Here is a 17243-nt window from a genome sequence, read left to right on the forward strand (position 1 = left end):
TCGGGCATGGGTGTGTGTGATGTCCTTAGGTTAGTTAGGTTTAAGTAGTTCTAAGTTCTAGGGGACTGATGACCTCAGATGTTAAGTCCCATAGTGCTCAGAGCCATTTGAACCATTTTTTTGATGTGTGTTGGCTCTTGCTCGCTCGTCTTGTATAGGGTGCCTAGGGGATGCTGGATTCTCGGAATGCTATACAACAATTCAAGCAAATAACATTAGTAGTTTTACTTCTATAAAGCAGATTGACAATACTTAACTTTAATATACAAAGTTGTGGCGAGTGATGGGCGACACGCAATATCAATCCGAGTCCTGGCTTTACACAATGTTCAAACAACCAATGGATATGGATTGCAACAATCTGATATCGTAGCACTCTCTGCTAGGCTGCACTAATTCTGTCCACTAATGTCCACATAATCAGCCGATATGAGTGGTAGAGGCTGGCAGGAACAGCACTTATATTCACTTTGGCTTGAGGCCACTCCTGTCGTGGTGCGGTCCCATTCCGTGCACCATTGGCCATGAACCAGATGAGGAAGGTGGCGACTGCTGCGGTGTGGGTGGGTCCATCTCCATCGGTATGACGAAATGAGGTGGAGGGGGTGAATGCTCCATCTCCATGGGGTCATACCATGGTGTCGTGATGACACCCTCTGGTGGCTGCTGTGGCTGCGCTGCCCTCTGGACCTGTGAATCTGGGGGAAGAGAGACTGAAAGATCATTGTGTACATGTCAGATGTGATGGTGATTTTGATGGCGACACTGCAAACCATCTGGACCTAAAAGAAGATACATGCAAGTGCCAAGTCCATGGATGACCTCACCTTGCACACACCATCTGCTGTCACTAAAAACCCTGTAAAAGACAATATAATGTGGCGCAAAGCAATACTTGCAGCCTTCCTTTGGCATCGGGTGCTGAGGTGGGTGGAGCAGTGTCCGATGGTGGCGGCCATGAAGCAATTCCACCGGCGATAGTCCATCTCAAGGGTGTGAATGATATGAGGAGAGAAACAGTTGCAATGCTTGATCCCTGGTGTGTGCAGCGCGAAGTTAGGCCATCTGCTGCTTAAAGGTTCTGACAAAACGTTCTATTTTGCCATTTGACTGTGGATGGAACACAGTGCACTAGTTAGATGCTGTATGCCACTGTGTTCATAGAATGTTTCAAATTCATTTGACGTGAACTGAGGTCTGTTGTCTGACACTATTATTTCGGGTAAACCTTACAGGCAGGATATCGATCACAACACCTCAATTGTGCTATGTGACATTGTCAAGTTCATTAGCACAACAAAATGAAACTTTCCATGTGGGTCAACCACAATCAACTAGCGAGTGTTCCAAAAAGGTCCTGCAAAGTCTTTGTGCACATGTTGCCATGGCAATTGCGACTTAGGCAAAGCAGAGAATTTTTGTGGTGGAGCGGACTGATTTTCCACACATGCGTGACACTGTGATGTTATCTGTTCTATTTTGGGTGTCCATGCCCTGCCACGTATAGTGTCGATGCACTAACTGTTTCGTACGAACAGTCCCCCAGTGTCCTTCGTGAAGTAACTGCAACACTTCTCTTTGCAAAACTTTAGGGATCAACACATGTGACGTCCACTGTCATTTTGAACAAGAATTACACCTTTCTGTACAGCGAAGCTAAGCTGATGTGCAAATTATCTGCAAACTACAGAGTTCTTTCTGCTATGCAAGGAATGAGGCCAAGATGTGCGAATGTTCTTGAGCAAAATTTTCAAGTCACTATCAGTTTCTGAGGCCTGTGCAATTTTCTATAGTTCAATGGAAAAGATTGAAGCAATTCATAATCCTGAGCATCAATGTAGCAACAAGATGCATCAGAAGTGTCAAAGTCTGTATCAGGGCCAATCATAAGATGTAAAAGTGTATCTGCATTACCATGTTGAGCTGTCAGATGATACACAATCATGTACTGGTACTGAGACAACAACAAAGCCCATCTTTGCAATTTTTGGGCTGTTCGTCTAGGAACCAGTTTCGTTGGTTGAAACAGGGACTGCAAAGGCTTGTGATCCATTACCAAGTAGAATTTTCTTCCATACAAATAATGGTGAAATTTGGTGACACCATACACTATAGCCAATACCTCTTTTTAAATTTGTGAATAGTTACTCTGAGCTTTGGACAACACTTTTGATGCGAAGCAATAGGCATGTCTTTATCACCACTGCTTTGCAAAAGCACTGCACCGATGCCATACGAGGAAGTGTCAACTTGCAATACAACTAAAATGATAATTAAATCAAGACCCTAAGCTGTCGACAGGCATTGATATACATCAATGGGGACAGTTGAAAATGTGTGCCCTGACTGGGACTCGAAGCCAGGATCTCCTGCTTATATGGCAGACGCTCTATCCATCTGAGCCACCAAGGGCACAGAGGATAGTGCGACTGCAGGGATTTACCCCTTGCATGCTCCCCGTGAGACCCACACTCTCAAATTAATGTCCACACACTACATATGTGTTGATGTATATCAGCGCCTGTCGTCAGCTTGGGGTCTTGATTTAATTATCATTTCATTCTAAGAGAGCTGCATTTAGTTAAGGCTAACAGGCCATTTACCTTCTTCATCTGTGCTGGATGCACACACATTGCGCGAACTCTTACGGGACTCGGTAAGATTGTCTGCTGCGAGTAATGAGTGTAATGCGCAGGGTCACTACAAATGTAATGTGGACATTAAGTTGAGGATGTGGGTCTCATGGGGAGCATACAAGGGGTAAATCCCTGCAGTCGCACTATCCCCTGTGCCATCAGTGGCTCAGATGGATAGTGTGTCTGCCATGCAAGCAGGTGATCCTGGGTTAGAGTCCCGGTCGGGTTCACATTTTCAACTGTCCCTGTTGATGTATATCAATGTCTGTCGACAGCTCAGGGTCTTGAGTTAATTATCATTTCATTCTGAGAGAGCTGCAGCATTCTGTAAGAACCGAATATAATAGTTCATTTTCCCTAAAACTGACTACAATTCTGGGATATTGAGAGAAACTGGCAAATCTCATGCGGCTAACAAGTGCAACTCAAGAGGATATACACCTTGAATGTTTATGACATGACCAAATACTGCAACTCAGGCTTAAAAAAACCACACTTGTCCAGTCTACACTTTAGTCCTGCATCAGATAACACATGAAACAAAGCACGTAAATTGGCAATATGTTCTTCAGGTGTACAACCTGCTATTACAATAGGGTCAAAGAGTTTGAACAGTTTGGCACTTGTGCATCAGCTGTACCAAATACCATTGAAAAATGGTGGGTGCAGAAGCATTGCCAAAAGGCAAATACAAATATTCAAACAAGCCCAAATGAGTATTAACTACACACACTTTTTGAGGTTCTTCATAGAGCTTTATTTGAAGATATGCGTCGCACAAGTCAGTTTTTGAAAAATAGCTTCCCGCACCTAATTTGTCCATGAGATCTTCTGGGCATGGCAATGGATAAGTATCAATGACAGTTTGTGGGTTGACTGTAGACTTAAAAGTCAACACAGAGGCGAATGCGACATGAAGGTTTGGGAACAAAACTAGTGGACTTGCCCATTGACTAACTTGCATGGGCACAATAGCTCTGCTATCTTGCAATTCTGTAAGTTCAGCAGCGACTTTGTCACATAATGCAATGGGAACAGTTCTGGCCCAGAAAAATTTTGGCTGAGCATTGTCTTTCAGAGTAATATGTACAACAAAATTGTTAGCTTTGCCTAAATCTTCAGAAAAAGAGTTCCAGGAATTCTTTTAGCAAGCTAGCTACACTGGCGTTTGCATTGAATGCAGACACTGACAACACATTGTCCTGAATGTTAAAGCCAAACAAATCAAAAGAATCAAGGCCAAATATGTTCTCACACTCAAATGTTTGTAGCACTGTAAAAGTCACTGTTCGTGTATGCAAGCAATACATAGCAGGCACAGTACATGTTCCAAGAACGCGACTGTCTTGTACATTATAAGCCGTCAGTTGGATGCTAGTTTTAGACAGGCATGGGGAGACTAACAGTTCGTATGTGTGATGGTTTAGCAATGTGACAGAGGCACCCATGTCCAACTGAAATTTCACATGCTTCCCACAAATAAGTAAATGAAGAAAAAGTTTGTTTGACTGGCATATCACTGTAGAAACTGCATGCTTTCCTGTTGAAAACTTTTAATCTACTGCATTAATGACATAGGCCTTGTGTCAAGATTTTTGTGAGTGGGCCAAATTCCTATGTTTGTTCCATTGCAAACATACAGATTGTACATGTCCTTTCCTACCACAATCGTAACACTGATTTTGTTGGGAGAGGAAGTTTTGGCATTTGCGTCATGAATAACACTTACAGCAAAACTTAATTGTGTTCACTTGTGTAGCCACCTGTTTAGCGAATGCTTACATGGCATGCAACATTGTTTACTCGGCTTGGCTAGCACAAGCCGCTGGTGGTGAATGGGGCGGTTGCAAGCGAGGGACTCAACCCAACAAACAGGTGGCTGCTCAAATGTATGAGGCAACAAGGCACAGGAATCTTACTGATATAGTATTTGCACTACCTGCTGAAATGATGGATCAGACTGTTTCAAAATCTGATCTCTGAGTTTGACATCAGGTACATTGTACACTATCGCATCACACAACATTACATCAGAATATAAAGCACCGGAAGCACATTTGAAATTGCATTTCCTTGTCATACACTGCAAATCTGTTACCCACTCGTGATCCGGTTCTTCTTATAATTTTTTGCAATTAAAGAATTGATACCTAGCTGCAACCACATTCACTTGTTGTTAATAATAGTTTGTTAGTGTGTCTACCACTGTGTCATAAGCAAGTTCACTCAGAGTGGCATTAGGAAAGAGTTACTGAATTAATCTGAACACTGCACTTCTTACTGTTGATAATAGATATGGAAGTTTTACAGTACCTGGGGCATTGTGAGCTAGCATATGGGCATCGAACTGGTGCAGCCACTCGAGCCATTTCTCATCTTGTTCACTAAACTGTCAAAAAGGTGGTATAGCAGCTGTTGTAGGAGGTGCTTGTTCAGTCGGGTGTGCAGCATTGGCAAGTAGCTGCTGCACCATGTCGAGTAGTGTAGATATTTGTTGCGTCTGAAACTGAAACATTCGCATTAGCTGTGTGGCATCTAACTATTGCAGCTGTGGCTCCTGCAGAGGGGGCGGGACATGGGGGGGGGGGGGGGTTATGTTGGAGCGCACAAATTCAATAAACAGACAAAAATATGTACAAAGAAATTTTATGCAACTCCCACCTGAAAACATAAATTAGCAAAAATTGACAAGAAACTGTTAAAGCAATGAAGCACCCCTCTAAAGTAAAGACAAGAGAGAATTAAGGCGCCAGCAAAAAACACAACAAAGTCTGGGGCCATCAGGCCTGGGGTTTGGAGGATTCTCATCACCAGTTGTTGAGTCTTGCCCATTCGTCTTGTATAGAGTACCTAAGGGATGCTGTGTTCTCGAAATGCTATACAACAATTCAAGCAAATAACATTAGTAGTTTTATTTCTATAAAACAGATTGACAATACTTAACTTTAATGTACAAAGGTGTCGTGTGTGATGGGCAATGTGCAACATAAATCTGAGTCCTGGCTATACACAATGTTCAAACAAGCAATGGATGTGGATCTCTACAATCTGATATTGTAGCACTTCCTGCTAGGCAGCACTAATACTGTCCACTAATGTCCATATACTCAGCCGATTTGAGTGGCAGAGGCTGGCAGAAGCGGGGTTTATATTCACTTCGGCTTGAGGGTGATCCTATCATGGTGGGGTCCTATTCTGTGCACCATTGGCTGACATTGTATCGCCACTTTCTTTGGTCTTGCATTCTTCATCTTCATTGGGGCTCTTGTGGTTATGCCACAACATTTCCTCCCCCCCCCCTCCCCCCCCCCCCCCCCCCCAAAAACGACAGACCGTTGTCGTGTAGGTGGTACGATCACTGCGGGGATGCAGGGGTGTGGGGGCAATGTCGGGCCAGAAGCTGTGGCTTTGGGGATGTCAAGCTTACGGATGTACCACGCCTGCACTCTAGTGGAAATGTCCCTGGCCAGAAGGGTACGCATCCACCTTCTGCTGCCATGAACCAGATGAAGAAGGTGGCATCTGTTGTGGTGTGGGCAGGACGAGAGAAGGAGGAGGAGGAGGGGGCGAAGGCTCCACCTCCATCAGGTCATCCCACGGTGTCGTGATTGCACCCTCTGGTGGTTGCTGTGGCTGCACTGCCCTCTGGACCCGTGAATCTGGGGGAAATGAGACTGAAAGATCATTGAGTACATGTCAGAGGTGAAGGTGATTTGGACGGTGGCACTGCAAACCATCTGGACATGAAGACAATATCATTCAATGTGAAGCAATATTTTCGGCCTTCCTTCGGCATCGGGTGCTGAGGTGGGTGGAGCAGCGTCCGATGGCAGCGGCCGTGAAGCAATTCCACTGGCAATGGACCATCTCGTGGGTGCAAATGATACGAGGAGAGAAACAGTTGCAATGCTTGATCCCTGGTGGGTGCGGAGTGAAGTTTGTCCATCTGCTGCTTAAAGGTTCTGACAAAATGTTCCATTTTGCTGTTTGACTGTGGATGGAACAGTGCACTAGTTAGATGCTTTGCCACTGGGTTCATAGAATGTTCCAAATTCATTTGATGTGAACTGAGGTCCATTGTCTGACACTATTACTTCAGGTAAATCTTAGAGGCAAGATATCGATCATAACACCTCAATTGTGCTATGTGACATTGTCAAGTTCATTAGCACAACAAAATGAAACTTTCCATATGGGTCAATCACAATCAACTAGCGAGTGTTCCAAAAAGGTCCTGCAAAGTCTTTGTGCACATGTTGCCATGGCAATTGCGACTTAGGCAAAGCAGAGAATTTTTGTGGTGGAGCGGACTGATTTTCCACACATGCGTGACACTGTGATGTTATCTTTTCTATTTTGGGTGTCCATGCCCTGCCACGTACAGTGTCGATGCACTGACTGTTTCGTACGAACAGTCCCTCAGCGTCCTTTGTGAAGTAACTGCAACACTTCTCTTTGCAAAACTTTAGGGATCAACACATGTGACGTCCACTGTCATTTTGAACAAGAATTACACCTTTCTGTACAGTGAAGCTAAGCTGATGTGCAAATTTACTGTGAACTACAGAGTTCTTTCTACTATGCAAGGAATGAGGCCAAGATGTGCGAATGTTCTTGAGCAAAATTTTCAAGTCACTATCAGTTTCTGAGGCCTGTGCAATTTTCTATAGTTCAATGGAAAAGATTGAAGCAATTCATAATCCTGAGCACCAATGTAGCAGCAAGATGCAGCAGAAGTGTCAAAGTCTGTATCAGGGCCAATCATAAGATGTAAAAGTGCATCTGCATTACCATGTTGAGCTGTCAGGTGATACACAATTTTGTAATGGTACTGAGACAACAACAAAGCCTATCTTTGCAATTTTTGGGCAATTCATCCAGGAACCAGTTTCGTTGGATGGAACAAGAATTATGGCACTTATATTCACTTTGGCTTGAGGATGCTCCCATAGTGGTGCGGTCCTATTCCGCACACCATAGTTGATGTTGTTTCACTTCCTTCTCTGGTCTTGTGTTCCTCGTCTTTGTTCTGACGTTTGTGGTTACGCCAGAACAATGTTCATGTCTGGGGAGTTTGGTGGCCAGCGGAGTGTCCAAACTCAAAAAGGTATTCCTGGAGCAATTATGGACATGTGGAGCTATGCATTTTCCTGCTGCAATTGCCCAAGTCCATCGGAACGCACAATGGACATGAATGGATGCAGGTGATCAGACAGGATGCTTAGGTACGTGTCACCTGTCAGAGTTGTACCTAGACATATCAGGGATCCAATATTACTGCACACACCCCACACCATTACAGAGCCTCCACCAGCTTGAACAGCCCCTTCAGACTTCAGGGTCCAAGGATTCCTGAAGTTGTCTCCATACCCGTAGATGTCTATACAATTTGAAACGAGGCTCGTTTGACCAGGCAACATTTTTCCAGTCATCAAAAGTCCAATGTCAGTGATCATGGGCCCAGGCCAGGCGTAAAGCTTTGTGTCATACAGTCATCATGAGTACGCAAGTGGACCTTTGGCTTCGAAAGTCCATATCGATGATGTTTCGTTGAATGGTTCACACACTGACACTTGTTGATAGCGCAGCATTGAAACCTGTGGCAATTTTTGGAAGGGTTGCACTTCTATCAGATTGAACAATTTTTTTCAGTAATTGTTCATCCCATTCTTGCAGGATCTTATCCGGCTGGAAAATGTCGGAGACTGGCGTTTTATTGGATTCCTGATATTCATGGTACACTTATGAAATGGTCATAAGGAAAAATTCCCACTTCATTGCTACCTTGGAGGTACTGTGTGAAATACCCTTCCCAGATTCAAAATAATGAAAAAGGTTCTGTGTGGCACACATTTGCCAGTACCGTGACATGCTGCCACGTGTGGGACTCCCTTATGAATTTATTGCCAGCAGCCGTTTTCTGTTTCTCACCAACGGTTCTTATTGTTGTGGAGTTGTGTAGTGTACAACATGTTATGGTGACTTGCCTGTGGCACTGTTTTGTCAGAAAAGTTAGTTTTTTCATTATATTTCATGTTAAAGCTAAGTTTTAACAATATATTCATTGTGAAAACCTCGTAATATATTTCTTTGATATTTATAACTGATTACTGTGTATTGTGATGCTGTTCCAAAAATTGTGACAGTGTCTTTTGGTGGGTAGCATGCTTTCCACTGACTTTGTCATAATCCTGTCAGCCAGATTTATTTCTCGCAATAACTGTGATCTAATTTTTTCATGAGCTAAATTCAAAAGCAAATTCACACTGGTAAGTATGTTCTCAGTGAGGTATTACTTACAGATGAGTGCTTCTGTAGCAATTTATTTCAAATGTAGGTGATATATTTCAATAATGCAGTTACATACTACCTGAACATAATACTATCTTTACAGATGTCTGAGAAACTATATATGAGTAACCCAAAGCATGTGGAAGAGGTGCTGAATATTCTGTTTTCTTTGCCTGAGAATGACAGTGATTTTGAAGTGGAATATGCCTTTGAATCCTGAGGTGATTTGAATAGCTTGGATGAATCATTTCATGTCACATCATTAGAGTTGAGCATAACATGTGTTTATGTGCATGATGAATGTGTGGAGGACCTGGCTGAGGGAGCTTATTTTCAGATAGCTCCATATGATACAGGGACTCAACATGACTCAGAACAACATAGCGACAAAGAGTGGGGTGATGACTGTTCACATCTTATCAGTGAAGGGGACAAGTGACATTCAGTAAAAAGTGCTGTTTCAAAATGTGTCTTCAAAAACATTGACAACTAACTATGCTACTTTTCAAAACTTATTGATGGCGATATTTTCAGCGTAATCGTAACTGAAACAAATAGATATGCTACTCAAAATAGAGCTTTGTATTGGGAGAATGTTGGTACAACAGAAGGATGGAGTACTACAAACATTAGGGAGATAAAGGTATTTGTTGGATGCCTTATTATTATGGGCATTCATGAACTTCCAGTATTGTTGAATTCTAGGAGTTCAGATACAAGTTTAAAAGTTGATGCTGTAGTAGTAGTAGTAGTAGTAGTAGTAACGAGCAGCAAGATATTTGAAAAAGAATGTTGAGAACATCAACTGCGAAGATAAACGAGGATCAGAGATCTCGAAGGCACCTCAAGTGCAACAAGCTACACAAACTGCAGCCTCTTCTAACAAAACTTTTAGAGAATTTCAAAGCAAATTATGGCCACTCCCCTGTCCTATCTGTTGATGAGAACATGATTGCTTTCAAGGGCTGCTCTAATATGAAGCAATATGTGCCCGTAAAACCCGTCAAGAGGGATATAAAGTGTGGTGTTTATGCGATGCAGAGACAAGATACGTACTGAATTTTGTTACCTGTACTGGAAAATCAACAGAAAACAATGATGTTTACACACTAGGAGAAAGAGTAGCCCTAAAACTAACAGAATATGTGCATCAGAAGGCTGTACTTCTGGCGTTTGACAGCTTTAGTGCATCACCAAGGCAGATATCTGTCTTACTGAAAAAAGGTGTTTGCTCCTGTGGAAATGTCAGAGTGAATCTCAAAAGGTTTCCCTCCTGTGATGACAGATAACAGTTTCAAATAAAAGGCGTCATCTCAGTTGTGAAGTGGATGGACAAGAACGCTGTCACATGGCTGTCTACATTTCGTGATTCACGAGAGACAGCAACAGTCACTAGCAAGAATAAAGATGGGACAGTCACATGTATTCTGTTCCTTAGCTGTGACTGACTATAATGAGGTCATGGGTGGAGTTGACAGATTTGATTAACTGAGAGGAAGTTATGCCCTAGATAGATGTTCTATCAAATGGTGGAGTAGAATTCTTTATTTCTAATCAAAATATCCACGGGTATGCTGCCGGTCTATAGTGTCCAACGGGCACAATATTTCGGCGATCAAACATGTCGTCATCATCAGGTGAACTGACGGACTGAGCTCCTGTGAACGTGCCGGCACGGAGATCCGTACGCTATGGCTGCTCAGAGGGAACTGGGTTCGGTCGCGGCGCCGGCCAATTTAAATACCCTCCGCCCGCGGCGCGCTCCCTCCGCCGTCCGCGCCCAGCACCACGGTCGCGCGGTGGAACAGATTGCGACGCCGTCTGAGATGACGTCGGTGTGATGGCTCTGTCCGCCGTGGTCGTCACAACTATACGTCTGCTCGAATTACTCTTGATTAACCCGATCGCTGGTTCCCAAGCCTTGCTAAGATTATAGCCACAGTCACGGTTTATGAGGTCGTCATTGGTGCGAATTTCGATGGCCTCTCTAACAACGCTGTCCCAGTATCTCGACGTCTGTACCAGAATCCTTGTGCGGTCATACTCCATGGCGTGATTTTCCGACAAACAATGTTCAGCGACCGCCGACTTGCTCGGATACATCAGTCGAGTGTGCCTCTGGTGTTCACAGCATCGATCCTCGACGGTACGCATCGTCTGACCAATATACGACTTGCCACATTGACACGGAATCTGGTACACGCCGGCCTTCCTCAAACCGAGGTCATCTTTGGCGCTCCCCACCAGTGCACGAGTTTTATTTGGAGGACAAAACACAGTTCCGACCCGGTGTTTCTTCAGAATGTGGGCGATTTTCCCCGAGAGTGCGCCTGTGTATGGAATAAATGCAGTGCCTACCTCCTCCCTCGTGACTTCATCCATCTCAACAGGTTGTGCTGCAGTGGTTGGGCGGAGAGCACGTTGAATCTGCCACTCTGAGTACCCATTTTTTCGAAATACAGTTCTCAGGTGTTCCAATTCCTGGGGTAGACTCTCTGCGTCAGAGATAGTGCGCGCCCTATGTACTAGAGTTTTAAGTACCCCATTCCTCTGTGAAGGGTGGTGGCAGCTGTCTACATGCAAATACAGATCAGTGTGCGTAGCCTTCCGATACACCCCATGACCTAGGGTGCCGTCAGCCCTTCTCTTGACCAAGACGTCAAGGAAAGGTAATTTACCCTCCGTTTCAGTCTCCATAGTGAATTTGATGTTGGGGTGTATGGAGTTTAGATGTGTAAGGAAGTCAAGGAGTTTATCCATACCATGTGGCCAGATGACGAACGTGTCGTCAACGTAACGGAAAAAGCAAGTAGGTTTCCATACGGATGACGACAGGGCTTCCTCCTCGAAGTTCTCCATGTACAAATTCGCTACCACCGGTGAGAGTGGGCTACCCATGGCGACTCCCTCCGTTTGTTTGTAGTATTCTCCATTAAAAAGAAAATACGTGGAAGTCAAGACATGCCTAAAAAGTTCAGTGGTCTTCTCGTCAAACTTCTGACTAATCAATTCTAGTGACTCTAGACGGGAATATTAAGTCCTTATGTGGGTAAATGCCCTCATCACATCCGTAATTCCATGGATTTTGTTAAATGCCTTGATAGCTTCAGGTTGGATGAGTCAGATATCATGGTGAGTTTTGACGTCGTTTCCTTGTTTATGAGGGTACCCCTTACCTCCCTAAGGTAAGTCTTTCCACTTCCGGGATTGGAATGACTCCTTACCCTCTCCCTTAAAACCCACATCCTTTCATCTTTCCCTCTCCTTCCCTCTTTCCTGACGAAGCAACCATGGGTTGCGAAAGCTTGAATTTTGTATGTATGTTTGTGTGTCTATTGACCTGCCAGGGGATGCTGTTTGGTAGGTGACCAAACACTTTTGTGGCAGCATGATTTACCCCTTTCTGTGCCAAAGTCAGATTTAACCCTGCATAGTGAAGATCATCCTTTCTCCTGGTGTTATAGCTATGCACACTGCTATTACTTTTGAACTTGGTTGGATTATTAACAACAAATTTCATAAGTGAATATATATACTATAAGGATCCCTAGATCCTTAAGTAGATGTCTTCGGGATGAGCGTGGGTGGGCTCCAGCAATTATTCTGGTGACACGTTTTTGAGCAATGAATACTTTTCTACTCAACGATGAATTACCCCAGAATATGATGCCATACAAAAGCAGTGAATGAAAGTAGGCATAGTAAGCCAATTTACTGAGATTCTTATCACCAAAATTTGCAATAACCCTAATAGCATACGTAGCTGAACTCAGACATTTCAGCAGGCCATCAATGTGTTGCTTTCAGTTTAACCTCTCATCAATGCACACACCTAAAAATTTTGAAAATTTTACCTTAGCTACAGACTTCTGTTCAAAGTCTATATTTATTACTGGAGTTGTGCCATTTACTCTATGGAACTGTATATACTGTGTTTTATCAAAATTTAAAGAGAGTCCGTTTGCTGAGAACCACTTAATAATTTTGTGAAAAACATCATTTCCAATCACATCACTTAGTTCTTGGTTTTTGGATGTTATTACTATACTTGTATCATCAGCAAAATGAACTAACTTTGCATTTTCATCAATGTGGAATGGTAAGTCATTATGTATATCAAGAACAGTAAAGGACCTAAGACCGAACCCTGTGGAACCCCGTACTTGATAGCCCCCCAGTTTGAGGAATCAGCTGTTGTTTTAACATTACATGAACCACTTATTTCAACTTACTGCATTCTTCGAGTTAAGTATGAATTAAACCATTTGTGCACTGCCCCCCTCAAACCTTAATGATTTAGCTTATCTAAAAGAATTCCATGATTTACACAATCAAAGGCCTTTGAGAGATCACAAAAAATACCAATGGGTGATGTCCGGTTATTCAGAGCATTTAATATTTGATCAGTGAAAGCGTATATAGCATTTTCTGTTGGAAAGCCTTTCTGAAAACCAAACTGACATTTTGTTAGTACTTTATTTTTACAAATATGGGAGGCTACTCTTGAATACATTAGTTTCTCAAAAATTTTTGATAGGGCTGTCAGAAGAGAGATTGGGCAGTATTTGTTGACATCCGACGTATCCCCCTTTTTATGCAATGGTTTTACAATGGCATATTTCAGTCTATCCGGGAAAACACCCTGCTCCAAATAGCTATTACATACGTGGCTGAGAATCCTACTTATCTGTGGGGAACAAGCTTTAAGTACCTTGCTGGAAATGCCATCAATTCCGTAAGAGCTTTTACTTTTCAGTGAGTTTATTATTTTACTGATTTCAGAGGGAGAGGTTGGTGGAAATACAGTTGCTTCAAACTGCACAGGTATGGCCTCTTCTATTAATAGCCTTGCCTCTTCTAGTGAAGATCTAGATCCTATTTTCTCCACAACATTTAAAAAATGATTATTGAAAATATTTTCAATTTCTGATTGTTTGTTAGTACACTTGTCATTCAGTTTTATGGCACTAAAGTCTTTCTGTGCTCTTGGTTGCCCTGTTTCCCTTTCAATAATATTCCAAATTGCTTTAATTTTATTATCAGAGTTAGTGATCTCAGACATGATACACATGCTTCTGGACTTTTTAATAACTTTTCTTAGTACCGCACAATAGTTTTTATAATATTGAACAATTTCGGGGTCAGTACTCCCTCTTGCTGTTAGATACAGTTCTCTTTTACAGTTGCAAGATATTCTTATTCCTTTAGTTAGCCAAGGTTTTTTATGTGTTTTCTTGTAATTATGTTTAACTATTTTCTTGGGAAAGCAATTTTCAAATACCCTTAAAAATGTATCGTGAAACAAGTTATATTTCAAGTTTGCATCGGGTTCCTTATTCACTTCATCCCAGTCTAGCTGCTGTAGGCTTTCCCTAAAGTTTGCAATATTTATATTGTTAGTTGAAGGCACTGCTTTGAAATTCTGATTTGATATACTGCATGGAGCTATGTCATGTACTGTAACAAGCTGTGCACCATGATCTGAAAGACTATTCTCAATAGGATAAGCATTTATATCCTTAAACTTATCTTGGTCTATAAAAAAGTTATCTATCAATGTCCTGCTGTTCTTTGTTATCCGAGTAGGAAAATCAATGACGGAGCTCAAATTGAAAGAACTGAGTAATACTACAAGGTCATTCTTCCTATTACACTATTTCAGGGAATCAACATTGAAATCCCCACAAATGATAATTTGCTTCCCCCTGTCTGACAGATAGCACAACAAAGCATCCTAGTTTTCTAGAAATAGCTGGAAATTCCCTGAGGGGGACCTATACACTGTTACAATTATGAAAGTGCCATCATTTAGTTTTAGTTTAGTGGCACATGCTTCCATATGTTGCTCTACATAAGATTTGTTAGTTTCCAAATTTTTTACACTGTGGAAGCTTTTGACATACATGGCAACTCCTCCTCTCATCATATTATCTCTACTTACATGTGCAGCTAATTTGTACCCATTGATGCCAACCTTTCGCATATCAGTGACAAATGTGATGCTCAGACAGACATAGTACATCTATTACATTCTCAGTTTCTATATCTTCTAAACAAAGCAGAAGCTCATCAATTTTATTCTTCAATCTCCCAATATTTTGATGAAATATACTAACATTATTTTTCACTTTACTTTTGTGAGTATCTTGAACTTTTTTAACATCTTTAGTACTTGCCTGGCTGAGTTTCCCACTGGACACTGATCTTACACCAAAAAAGAGTTTCCACCATGAGATGTAGTTCTTCCCCCCTTTAAATTTCCTGCTATCAGTCCAGCCAATTTACCCTTCCCTTTCTTGTTGAGGTGTAGGCCATGTCTAGTATAGTCCCACCTACAGAGTAAATCAACAGGAACCACACCAATGTGTGACCCTGCACCAGATCCACATAGCCGTTCCAACTCCAAATTAACTCTCCTGACAGAAGAGCTCAAATGAGGTCAGCCGTGGCACTCCAGAACCAACACAAACCCAACACTGGTATGACTCGATGTTGATGCAATCTTTGCCAGGTCACACTCTATGCTGTGCCGCCGGATCTCTGTCAATACTGTTGCCCGGCCCACCCACAATAACCACGGTATCTTCCTTAGTAAAGCCTCTACATAGTGAACCTAAATCCTCTGTAAGCTGCCCCAGTCCAGCACTAGGTTCGAAAAAACTTGTGACCTGGTATTCTGACCCTAATTCATCCTGCAGAAGTTGGCCCACACCCCTAGCATGCGAACTACCTAGTAACAAGACTTTCTTTCTCTTTGCAGACTTCCCTACATTGTTATTCAATTTGCTGCTGAAAGCTTGTTGAGCCCTGTCTACATCTACTTCTGTGAGAGGCTCATCAGTTTCTGACTGAGGCAACAGGTCAAACCTATTTTGTACATTAATAACAAAGCTGTCAGAAGAATTTCTTGGCCTGTTCCTTATGCCTGTTGCCACTTCCCACCCCTGTTTACCCTTCTCCCCCCTTAACCTGCCCAGTTCTCGCCTAGCCTCATCTAACTCAGCCTGAAGGGCAGCAATTTTCCCCTCCTGTTCCACAATCTTTCTATCTCTACTGCATAGCCTACAGAACCACTGATGAGTCTCGCTCATTTTCCCAATTCCCACGCCACTACAATCGCCCCAATGAAAAAAGTTACTACATCCATCACACCAGACCCCGGAGCTAACAATTCTACAGCATGTCAGGCACTTTACACTCATGGTACAAATCGATTTTAGTGCCAGAAAGAAAATTATGTTACCGGAAAACAATGAAAATACGTGTACGAAAAATTAGATAACTAAATGGGCGATGTTAAGGAGGGAAGAGGAGATATATCACAGAAAGTAAACTTGTTGTTTATTATAGTTTAATTAACAGGCACAAAATATATTACACCTGATAACAGAAACTGTTAAAATGTAACTTTTCGCTGAAATATGTAGTTGCAATATTTGTTCGAGGGAAATAACAACCCCTCTAATGCAAGGTTTTACCGTAATGTGCATATAGATGTAGCTGAACAAGATTATCTGTGAACAGCTCTTTAGACCACTACAATTGATATTTTCTGATAAAAGTAAGACTTATTATTGTTACCACATGGCATTATATCCCAAGAATCAATTAAAGTCAAATTAGATGGACAGCAATAAAAGTTCCTTCAATACACTGAACTGTACATTAATAACAAAGCTGTCAGAAGAATTTCTTGGCCTGTTCCTTTTGTAAACCTTAGATTGCAAAAATCAGGCAAATGACTTTTATCTTGTCTACAAAATTTCCATACTTTCAGAGCTGAGTAATATTTTAACTTCCACACCAGTTTCATTAGATATTAAGTAGATAATTCAAAATACAGAATGTATACTGGAAGCATTACATAATGGATACTTGTGTAAATAAGAATTTGAATGCAGTAGCTCAGTTTACAAACTTGCACACTTCTTCAGAGAGTAAAGATGCATACCATACACTATGTGATCAAAAGCATTCAGAAACCTGGCTGAAAATGACAAGTTCGTGGCACCCTACATGAATAATGCTGGAAATCAATATGGTGTTGGCCCACTCTTAGCCTTGATGACAGCCTCCACTATCAGGCACATGTTCAATCAGGTGCTGGATGGTTTCTTGGGGAATGGCAGCCCATACTTCACAGAGTGCTGCACTGAGGAGAGGTATTAATGTCGGTCGGTGAGGCCTGGCACAAAGTTGGCATTTTAAAACATCCCAAAGGTATTCTGTAGGATTCAGGTCAGGACTCCGTGCAGGCCAGTCCATTACAGGGGTGTTATTGTCATGTAACCACTCCGCCACAGGCCATGCATTATG

General features: G+C 42.3%; 1 protein-coding gene and 1 non-coding gene across 2 annotated transcripts in view; both read right to left on the minus strand.

Annotated features, from left to right (window-relative positions):
- Positions 1 to 236: 236 nt before the first annotated feature.
- Positions 237 to 17243, minus strand: part of LOC124723086 (ubiquitin-conjugating enzyme E2 H) — a 148697-nt gene continuing 131690 nt past the window's right edge. Inside the window, exons 5-6 of the transcript XR_007006499.1 lie at positions 4950 to 5142; positions 237 to 698 (exon numbers count right to left, since the gene is read on the minus strand). The gene's annotated coding sequence lies outside the window, so the exon portion shown is untranslated. The remainder of the gene's footprint in view (positions 699 to 4949; positions 5143 to 17243) is intronic.
- On the minus strand, positions 2339 to 2413 carry Trnai-uau. Its single transcript has one exon. It is a non-coding gene; the product is annotated as a tRNA-Ile (tRNA).

Source organism: Schistocerca piceifrons, chromosome X (genome assembly GCF_021461385.2).
Source record: "Schistocerca piceifrons isolate TAMUIC-IGC-003096 chromosome X, iqSchPice1.1, whole genome shotgun sequence".
NCBI classification, from domain to species: Eukaryota; Metazoa; Arthropoda; class Insecta; order Orthoptera; family Acrididae; genus Schistocerca; species Schistocerca piceifrons.